Genomic DNA, 11488 nt, shown 5'->3' on the forward strand with positions numbered 1-11488 from the left:
TTTCCCCATTAAATCTATCAGAAAAATTTCCCGGTTAAATCTAGCGGAACAATTCCCAGGCTAAATCTAGCAGAAAAATTTCCCCTGGCGGAAAAAATTTCCCTGCTAAATCTAACGGAAAAATTTCCCCGCTAAATCTAGCGGAACATTTTCCCCGCTAATCTAGCGGAAACGTTTTCCCCATTGAATCAAGCGGCAAAATTTCCCCGCTAAATCTAGCGGAAAGTTTCCCCCGCTAAATCTAGCGAAAAAATTTCCAGGCTAAATCTAGCGGAAAAATTTCCCCGCTCAATCTGGCTTAAAAATTTCCCCGCTAAATCTAGTGGAAATATTTTCCCACTAAATCTAGTGGAAAAGTTTCCCCGCTAAATCTAGCGGAAAAATTTCCCTGCTAAATCTAGCGGAAAAATTTCTCTGGAGGGTCGCGTGACCCCCACGTGATTTTGGAAAGGGGGTCACGTGACCTTGGGGGTCACGTGACCTTTGTGGCCTTGGTTCCTCCTCCTCAAGAGCTGCGCTTTAATTCGGCGTTACAGGGAGGTGTAAACGGCTTTTATTTTTTGTAGGCATTTTTCTGGAGCTGTACTTGTGTGTAGTACGACGGATTACCACCCTTGCATAGAATTCCTGCGAAGGCCGTGAAAGCGGCGAGCGAGTAGCCCCTTAGTGGCACGATGGCACCCGCTGCAGGAGGGCTCGTGCCGCGTGACCCAAAGCGTCTACTCGCGCTTTTAGCACTGTCGTCAACAAAATTTTCTTTTCGTGTGTGTGTGTGTTCAGTGGTAATTGTAAAAAAGAAATGTCGTAAATATCACCAAATGTACCAACAGAATAAAATGTTTGAAAAAAAATTAGGCCTCCACTGCAGATCGAACCCACGCCCACTTGCGTATCAGGCACACATCTCAGCCGCGAAGCTACGCTACAGCGCCGAAAAATCTCATTTTGACAATTCGTTTTATACGAGACTTTCGGACGCGGAGTACCGTCGGTGTACCGGCGGACGGCACTTGAACGCCATTGGCCGCGCCCCCTAGACGACAAAGCGGTGCCGAAAATACGCACACTCCAAAGACGGCCATCTAACCCAGTGCACCTACCGCTGCCGGCACTGCTCCGGAACTTTGCTGTTTCTAGCGGCTTCGTTCGCTCGTTTGATAAGATTTGTAAAGAAAAAAAAAACACAAAAAAACGTCAATGCATCCGAAATATTCTGCACGTTTGGACTGGGAGACGGAATTACAGGCGGCCTTCGCAGCCGCTGAAGCTCAATCAACTCGACATTTATTGAACAACGTGTGCGACATGCTCGAAAGACGAAACCGATAGAAGATTAGTCGGGAGGGCGAAAGCTTTCTCCCGTCTGCCTGGAGAAGGAGAAAAACGTCTAGTTCCTCCCTTCTCGTGTCCGCTTGGGAGCCCGCCAGTAGAAGGGAGGAAAATGCGCCTTTGCTACCTTTTCCTTCATTTTTTTCTCAGAGTGTGGGTCCTCATTATGAACATCTATAAGGTTTTGATCTTATGTCATAAATTTAGGAGTACGTCACTGCTAAACGAAACAAGAAACCAGTACGGATATCGGACCTCGATCATCCTCAGATCATCGAAAATTCTGAGCCTCGTTTTCACTCCTCGCAAACAGACCCGTGAGTCGCTGACAATCCCAAATAAACAGCTCACTGCAACGAACTGTTTGGTGGGAACAGCGAAAAAAAGACGTAGGACCAGAACGAAGAAAAACACACAGAGCGCTGTTCCCACAAAACACAAGGCTTCGTCCTGGCCCTACATCATTTTTGCGCTGTTCCCACCAAACAGTATGTCCCACCAACTAGCCCAACCTCATGTCTTGCCACCTCAACAAGTTTACCATATTTTGAATAGAACATGTGCTTGATCCTGATATTACATAGAAGTATCTAGTTATTTGCCAATGACCCCGATATTCTCGCGGCGAGTGATTTGAATATGGGGAATCCTAAACAATGATGGGAATTGGTTTTGTGAAGGGAAACCATTCCAGCTATTGCAAAAATAATACAATTCATATTCACTACCATTGTGACCGCTTCTGTTGTCAAAAACATTAAGTTAGAAACTAAAGTCAGAGAAACCAAACCATCGTACCTCGAAACCATTTGAGTCCAACGGCTTTCGGCAGCAATTGGTACAGCAGGTGGGTTTGGTGAATTCCAAAAAGAACGCGTTTCCACGAAAAAGAAAAGAAAGCCACGCTCGCACGAACGTGGCACGAACCTCCGTGGCGAAGTACTCCCAGAAGCCAAACAGTTCACGGCTCGCGGGCTCGCGTCTGTCGACTTTTGCGATTTCTAATGGTCCAGCGAAATCCCGGCGCCAGCGGCCAGCGCATCTCGAACTCTCAAGGCGCAAGTTCGGAGAGAGAGAAAGCGCGTCCAGACTCATTAAAAGAGTGAAATAAAAAGTTACGATAACAACCTAGAGAACTATTATTACCTTCGAAACAACTTCACCTTTGTTTGGCCCTATAAAGTATATTAATTATATTTCTTGAAAACAAAATAAGTTCCACCCACGCCCCCTGGAGGCGCGGCAATCGGAAGCAGTTCGCCGGACCGGAGGTACGTCATAAATATACGCGGCCGGTCGGAAGTATCCGAGACCTTCATACCCCTGAGACAACGACGAAGCAACGCTGCCCGCCGTGAAGCTCCCACCTCGCTTCCAGCCACCATAGCTGGGAGCAGCCGGGAGGTCATGCGCATGCGGTCACGGGTCTCACTCTGCGCCGCGGGCTGATTGGCTCAGTCGAGATGGGGGCGTTACGGCGGTGAGATCAAAGGCTGGCCAGACTCTACCAATATGTCTCCGGCCGGGGCCAACAAGCACCTCCCCAGGTAGCACACCATGTCGGCCGATACTGGGATTACGTCGGCCAGTACCGGGAGCTGTACGGCGGATCCCGGCCAGGGACGCCGGTAAGAAACCGATCCCGGCCGATATCGGGGACTCGTTGTCTAAACTGGCCAGCGCCAGCCGGAAAGTTCCCGATACCGGCCGACATCGTTTTCTTGCTGTAGTCACCGGCCAGTCTAGCCGTGGAGTTTCCGGTGACTGGCCGATATCGTTTTCTTGCTGTAGTCGCTGGCCAGTCTAGCCATGGAGTTTCCGGTGACTGGCCGACATCGTTTTCTTGCTGTAGTCACCGGCCAGCCTAGCCATGGAGTTTCCGGTGACTGGCCGATATCGTTTTCTTGTTGTAGTCAGCGGCCAGTCTAGCCGTGGAGTCTCCGCTGACTGGCCGACATCGTTTTCTTTCTGTAATCACCGGCCAGTTCAGCCACGGAGTTTTCGGTGACCGACCGACATCGTTTTCTCGCTGCTTTCACAGGCCATTCGAGCCATACAAGTTTTGATATGTAACCGACATGGCTTTTTCGCTGATATAGAAACTGTATGATGGTTACAAATGACCGTTAGGTTGGACATGTCTTCAATATGCTAAAAGGTGACACCTAATATTATCCTTGGCCTAGTATTAACGCCGCGTCATCCTTAAACCAGTTAACAAAGGCTTATTTCAGTTTCGTTAAAAAAGACGGGATCAAACATGGCTGTGGAATGAAAATTCAATTTGGTTTACATCTATTAATTTTTTAGAGAGCAGCTCTTAGGCGCCCGTTTCCGGCTTGAGCGGCATCGCCGTCGCAGTCGCCGTCGGCGTAACCGCGCGTTGCATTATGAGAAACGTCCCATAATGCAACGCGCGGGTCTCACTCGTGACCCGCGCATTGCATTATGGGGCCTTTCCCATAATGACGGCGTGTGCGCGTTGCATTATGGGAAGCGTCCCATGATGCAACGCGCGGTCGGCGACGGCGACGCCAACATCGCCGTCGGCGTAACCGCGCGTTGCGTTATGGGAAACGTCCCATAATGCAACGCGCCGTCTCATTTGTGACCCGCGCATTGCATTATGAGAAGCGTCTCATGATGCAACGCGCGGGTCGGCGACGCCAACGTCGCCGTCGGCGTAACCACGCGTTGAGTTATGGGAAACGTCGTATAATGCAATGTGCAGTCTCATTCGTGACCCGCGCATTGCATTATGGGACGTTTCCTATAATTACATCACAATTGACGTCACATGTGACGTCACAAGGGTCCCGCACGTTGCATTATGGAAAAAGTCCAATGATGCAACGCGCGGGTCACTCGTGACCCGCGAGTTGCATCGTGGCGGCGAAACTTGCTTTCGATGAGTTGGGCATTTTTACTGCGGCACTGCGCTTCCGTAAAAATTTCCATATGTTCTCAACGGCAAGTCTCAGGGCTTACACAGGGTTTTAAAGAGCTTCTTCGACGATTGACTACGAACGAGTAGAAAACGTGTCTTCAGCACGTTGCCGCCAGCCTCCGAAACGCTCCAAAAACGCGATTTTTCAACATGCAAAATCGCCGATCGGTGGCTTCACTCTCGTGCTGCAGCTGCAGCGACCAAGCGGGGATGCGCGATCCAGCCCTTTGCCCAGGCAGATGCCGAGCGCTCCGCGCAAGCGGTCGTTCAGCGGTCGGCCTCAGTAAGCGATCCACCCAGGTGCACGCGCTGCCACCGCTTTCATAGCGTCTGCCCTCGCTTTTTAACAGTTTCGGTTCCCATTGCTATTTTGCTGAAAGCATGAAGTTCTGATCGGAACTTCATGCTTTGATAAAATGTCCTGCCGTCGTGGCGCTGTACGTTTTGCAAAGGGGCTGTTAAGCAATACCAAACACGCATGCCGTAAAGCGACCGTCATCTCCGCAGGCGAGTTCCATCTGAGGGGAATTCGTCGTATTGTCTTCTAGCAAACGACATACCTAGCTCTTCATCCGAATTGGTGTGCACAACGTCTTCGACGTAACGCCATATCTTGGGCCTCTTCGCTGGCAAGGCGAATGAGTCGGCAAAGACTTCGCCGAGAACGGCTGCCTCGTCGTCACTCGAGCTGGAGCTAAGCTGGTATCTTCGTCGCTGTCGCTGATTTCGCTGCTACTGCGTTTTATTAGACGATGTCAGCGCTGCAGTATGCTCGGGCCGGTCGGTCATGACAAGAGGAGCGAAAGCAAGCACAGCAAGAGAGCCCACCCAGCAATCGAAACAAAAAAACAGCGAAACTCCTTCATTTCCCCGCGGCAACGTTGATAACGAAACTGAAATGTTGCGAGTGACTATAGATCGTACTCCCCCGAAAAGGCTGCGCGGAGAACTACTCCGGGTCCGAGCGGTCTGTCCGAGAAAGACACAGTTTGGGCGGCACATTCGTTTTTTACATCATTCTGCATGATCGTAATCGAAACATCACGTGCACCCTATATTCAACCAGAAAGGGTCACTACTTCCATAAACCCCTGCGTGCAACACGGCGCGCGTTGCTCTTTGGGAACTAGTTGGCCAGGGAGGAGAGTGGCATGGTTTCGGTTTCGATCGGCAGCGTGGACTATTAACGGCCGTGATCTCACGTTTTTTGGTCTCGAGAGCATCATTTTTGGTCTCTAAACTAACCTAAATGGCCAGACCTCGAATCTATAGCACAAGCCCGAGACGTATAGCTTGCCTTCACACATGCTTGTTGTATTTTTATACTCTATCGAGCCTTTCTGTTTGCGTTTCGAGATATATGTGAACGAGCCAGTGCTGGGAATCTCGACGCTGCGTAGCTCGGGTATCTTGCTTGTGTACGAGTCAACAAGCTGTAACGACCAATAAGTTTGCATACATCGAGCTCGCACCTTTACAGCTGGTCAGGAAGTTTGTTTGTTTTATGTGTCCATAGACGAAATAATATTTTTTGCAACTACTGTTTTTCTTAATACGCCTGAGTACGTGAGGTAAAACTTGGAGGCGCCATTGAAAAGCCCAATTTGAACACACATCTTATCTCTTATCTGTACTGACCCGCAGCACTGCACGAAGTTAAGTCCCCACCCCCTTGCATTCCGCTAATATTCAACATCGCGTATGCACATACATTTTTTCTGCAATCATATAGGCACATTCCCCCACACAAACCGTTTTAAGAAAGCAAAAGTCGAGCAATTGTGTGAAGAATGTCGCACCGTTCGCCAGAGTGCGTCGGACGGGCGTGAACCTCTATGCGGTGTGCCAAAGGAACGAAATTATTCAAAGGGCATTTGACGGTTGGTAATGGCCGTAATATTTATGTGTTTGCTTTCTTCCTGACTGAGTATGCCGAGATAATTTCAGACACACCGTTCAGACACAAATCTTGGGCGTCAGTAAAAGCTCGTCCAAAAAGGCTTAGCGAAGAGTAGGAGACGCTTGTTAGAGCCTCCGTCGTAGCTAGCCGACCTCAGCGTTTGCGAAAACCTAATCTCCTATCAGCGTAAAATTTGAGTGGGCGATATATGATGACACGAGGAAGACACCATAGTAATTTGTGTGCAAGGAAATTGCCCCAGTTTTCGTTTTGTCAACCATTTCGTCGTTTACCCTGAGACTGGGTTTTTTTTTTTAAGAGCAGAAGTAACAGAAAAAACAGACAGGTCTCAGGGTAAACGACGAAATGGTTGACAAAACGAAAACTTCCACCAGCTAGCCTGTACTTTGACTCTTTTCTCGTTTCGTTTTGTATCGTTCGAGAATGAATGTATTGTACGTTCGTGAAAAGTCAGATCATCGAAAATTCAAGCGGCGCATTCGGTCACGGCGTGATAGCATGAAAGGAAGCTGCTCAATCGAAACCGAAACTTAAGGTCTGTTCACACGATGCATCTTTTAGGCGCGCAACAGTTTCGCGACACTCATGTTTCGCGAAATGCGCTCGTTCACACGTACCGCTTCACGTGCAACAACGATGACGTTTTGACTCGCGAAAATAGTTTGGGTGTTGACCATAAAGTGGCGCTTCAGTTGAAAGCCAACATCATCATCATCACAATTAGCCATTCAGCGTCGTGTCATTTACTTCAATTTACTTAATTTACTCTTAAATTGTCATTTACCAGTTGTTGAATTGTCATTTACTGCCATTTACTTTATTTACTGTTGAATATGTATAATTTGGATGGAGGTTGACAAAGAAGAAGACTGTTGTGGAAGTAAATGAGAGCTGTAGGCTGTGCTGGTTTGAGACGGTACTGTGTACGTCCCTTTTTGTTTCCTTGTCTCAAGGTTTTATTTCTTAATTATGACTAAAAATAGACGCGAATTATCATCATCACCGATTACGCCTTCGTCCATCTCTGGATTTTTTTCCGATATGCTACTCACTTTTCCTTCGGTGGTGCTTGACGTGCTTGCGGAAGCGCCGGCAGTATCCATCGTTCGTGGTTTCGGGTTTTTTTTTCGGATTTGGCTCGGTTACAACACCGGCAGTGAAGTGGTCTTCTCAAACAGCTCGCTCCCCCCTCAAAGGCCACGTGAGAGCGTTTCTGAGCGGCCATTGGCGGCGCCCTCAGAGTGATTGACAGGTCTCGGCAAAGTTTCAGCAAAAGCTCGCTCCAGAGGCGAGGTGTGCGCGCAACCTTTTTTAGATGCGCGCGTCCTTTTCGGACTCGTTCAGACGGCGCAACCATTTCGCGAAACTACGTTTCGCGACACTAGATGCGCGAGAAAAATGCATCGTGTGAACGGGCCTTGAGTGGCCAACTAGTTCCCAGAGGGCACTTCCTCGAAGCGTCGTGTACTTCTTTGTGCCCCCGTTTTTTTTTTTTTTTTTTTTTTTTTTTTTATAGAGTAGCACAGTAGCACAATTATATATTTGCGACTTCGTGTTTAGACTAGAACAGACCTCATCCAGCATCGAGCCAGCTGTTGATAGACTTTGCTAGAAAGCCGATCCAGCATCTAATCCAAAGCCGGACAAGGTGAGCAAACACAAATGGCGAGCGGGACGTTGGCGTGGTTCGCGGCATGGTTCAGGTACGGTGGCTCCAGGGTTAAAAAATTGTATGTGACCGTGGTGGCGAGTGAAAGCGCTGCATGTAAATCTATGCGAGGCAGAAGTCGCTCGAAGTTACCGCCTGTGCTTTGATTTTGATGTTCGTGTTCTGTCGTTTTCGTCGTATGTAGGCCTAGTGAACCAACTTCCGCTCAACAACGCTTGCTGGTGGTTGACTCGACGGTGTTGACGGCCTTTCGCCGTATCCCGACAATCGATTCGTCGTGACGTCCCGCAAGACGGAGTAGCCGTCAAGTAAGAGAAAGTACGAGCAGCAGGAAAGGGATGCGACCGCGTATTATTTCGTAGTGGCCAGCGGCGGCACTTTTCTGTTTACGTTCGCGCACGTTTTTGCATCGGCTTCTGCCCGTTCGTAGTGTAGATGCCCTTTGCCTTTCGTTGCATCGCGCTGTTTCCACGCTTCGAGCGCACCTTCGGGACTCCCGGCCGAGTATAAACGAATGTCGCGCCGCTCGCCCGGCGAGGCGGCGATCGTTCGGCGGCGGCCTCCGTGTGTTGTAAGCGTTGAAGTGAAATTAAGGGGGGGGGGGGGGGGGGGAATAGAGTCAATCGTGTACGCGCGCTAGGCGCATTTGTCACTGACTTGGGGTAGGGTGAGGGGAGAAAAGTGGGGGAGAAGATAGAAGTAGGAGTCGGGCGTCAGGAGCGTCGTCTCACCGTCCCGCTCGCTCGTCATCCCATCGTCGCGCTTAATCCGTGAGTGAGTGTGTGTGTTGGGGGGGGGGGGGGGGGGGAGGATTTAGCACTGGTGGCTGGCACCGCGCGGTGTCCGGTGATCAAGGCGGTCTCCGGGGGCGACCGCGCCGTGTTGGTGGAGGCATGCTAGCTCGCCGAGACGCTGCTGGCGGGGCATCGGGTTGTGCCGTCCGCGAGACGCTTGTCCGTTATTTGATTTATCCTTGCATCAGGTTTTAGATTATGACGGTAAATTTGCATTGTTTGCCATACTTCGCAAAGTCGTAACAATTTTTCTACAGGCGACTTTTAGAGTCGCTCGTCAAATTTTGCGGCACGCAATAAAACTTTTTTTTTTCGACACAACAGTTTTTTTTTTATTATAACTTAGCGGTATATCGAAACTTTCTGCTCGTAGCGCAATCGCACCAATGCTGAAAAATTCCGCACGTACTGGCTAACCGTCATCATCGTAAGCTCGACTCGTTTTTCCGAGTTCACATCAAACAAAACTAGGTTCCTTCTATGAAAATACGGTGTACCGTTAAATACCGGGCAAGCGCGCACTCAAACTTTGGAAATAATCGCAAAAAAATGGGGGATAGGTGCTTGTCCGGTCGTCAATTTTACATATAGATGTACTGTGCTTATTTTCTCAGATCTCTCAAATTTGGTAATGGGCGCTTAATGTGGAATGGGCGGATGCACGGTATTCTACGGTATGTCCAGGCAGTTAGCGGCATCCTACGCCTTGGTAAGCACAACCGCGCGTTGTGAAGTCCACCACCGGCGTGGCACAGGGCCCCGTCCTTACCTAGCATGTCGTCATGTGCAAGGAATGTATACTCCGTTCGCCCCTAAGCTGAGACTAGAATCTCCGCCTTCAGTGCGAGCTCGCTGGCTTCTGCAGTGCTTTGGTTGCGCGTGCCTGCGTGATCGCACTTGTGTTAGCAAGGGCAGAAAGCTTGCGTTGAAGGCGGAGCTTCTAGTCTCAGCTTAAAAATGAATGGAGTATAGTCGAAACGCCATTGCCATTGCTTGAAAAACTGGATGTAAATAAGCTAATTCCACGAAACCGCGGTATCACGAAACCGCGGTATCACGAAACCGTTGCAAGTAAAATGCTACAAAGCATGGTGTAAACAGACCTTTACGCGAAATGAGCACCGTTTTTTTTCATTTACTGCTACTTTTATTACTTGGCGTATACCGGAATGCGACGCCGTCGTGTTTCAATGTGGCCGTGCATGGGGATATAGCCATGGAGTTATTATAATATATGCTAAAGGTTGCGAAGACCTGACAGTGTGAAGTTACTTGAATGAACATCATGTCTGACCACGCCTTTTATTCCAGTGAGGAGGAGTACAGTTCATCGAAGAGAATGACGAAATAACGGTGGCGTCCGTCCCTCTGTTGTGGTTCGACTTGAGTATGAAACAACGGCGGGGGGCCAAGCAAAATGCCTGGGGTGAACATCTTGTCTCGTGTGCGACCGGGCCAAGCACCAGACTCTGACTGGCCTTCGTTCAGAGCATCAAGTTTGCAGAAATACAGTAAGTATTATTTTGTACTGTTCCTTTTCATCTAAAGTCCTGATAATGTGCTAGCACACGTTTTTGATCTGCCCTCTGTTAGCATGCTTGACCAGATTAGCTTGCGGCAGTTGCTCAATTTAGTTAGCTCCATAATCTTCGTAGTGACACATGCACAATTACAGTAGTGACCGAGTTCTTCAATACGCTACTGGTCACAAAACTTTCTCGTAATGCTGTGGGAAAGCATTGCATGCTGCCAAGAACGGCCGTGGTGCTGTCCTACTCTGTAGAGGTTCGACGGACAGCTTAGACTGTTGTTTTTAGGTGCAGCAAGTTCGCTTCGGCGCCGTGCTGTGCAGCTTCTGTTTGTACCTTGAAATGTTGTACCAATGGCCCGATTTTGGTGTTTTGTGAGATTGAGATCTCGGCAGGCTTGTACTGAGGGAGCTGACCTTTCTTTAACAGACACGTCACCTGCTAACGTGAGTAAAGAGGGAGGGTTTGTCTGCCCTAGAGTGTCATTTGCTGCGGGAAACAAGACGCCGCTGCGTCGTCTGCTACCAGAACCGAAGAAAGGTGGATCATCTGTTACACACTGTATGCTGCAAGTGAAACAATAGAAAACATAGTTGCTTTGGGAACTTCTGCTATTTAACAAGGGGTGCAATTGATGACCTGTGCTTTACTTGGAAGTGCCAATTCATTCTAAAGCGTCATATGCCTATGCGTGAGGTATCATGTGACCACAGAGCAGCCGCTTGCAGCCAATTTCGTTTTCTATACCAGGGCAAGTGTTCTTAACGGAATTCTCTCCCATTCTTAGACGGTTGATAGTTTAAAAAAAAGGCCGTCCTGAAAGCCCAGAAAATAGCAGTTCCAACAAGGGTACAGGCACCAAGCTAGGCCTAATAGGCACGGACCTATATATCAGATTTTTAAACTGGTGCTTATCGCAGCCAAGCGCAGCGCGTCTCGTGTGCGTCGCCGACGAATCAGTATTTTTATTTCCTTTGATTGTCAAAAAATATCATAAAACGTTGTGGGAGTATTCATTTTGACCATACAAGCCAAAACTGTGACGTTCTGAAAATTGGGGCCGTGTCTCCTTTTCAGAAAGTTTATTTGATTAACACATGTATTACATTTATGAATATTGCATACAAATTATAATGTCTCTTAAATTTTTACAAAAATTGGAAACAGTCACTGTGTCTGGCAACCGTTCCAAAGCTACCCAAAACCATCCGAAACACCTGAAGGTTCAAGCGTTCTTCTGAGACTTCCCGAAACCCAAGTTTCTGAAAACGTTTCTTCGCATCATCAGTGCATAATGTT

Source organism: Ixodes scapularis, unplaced genomic scaffold, assembly GCF_016920785.2.
Source record: "Ixodes scapularis isolate PalLabHiFi unplaced genomic scaffold, ASM1692078v2 PGA_scaffold6__148_contigs__length_123643588, whole genome shotgun sequence".
Classification (NCBI taxonomy): domain Eukaryota; kingdom Metazoa; phylum Arthropoda; class Arachnida; order Ixodida; family Ixodidae; genus Ixodes; species Ixodes scapularis.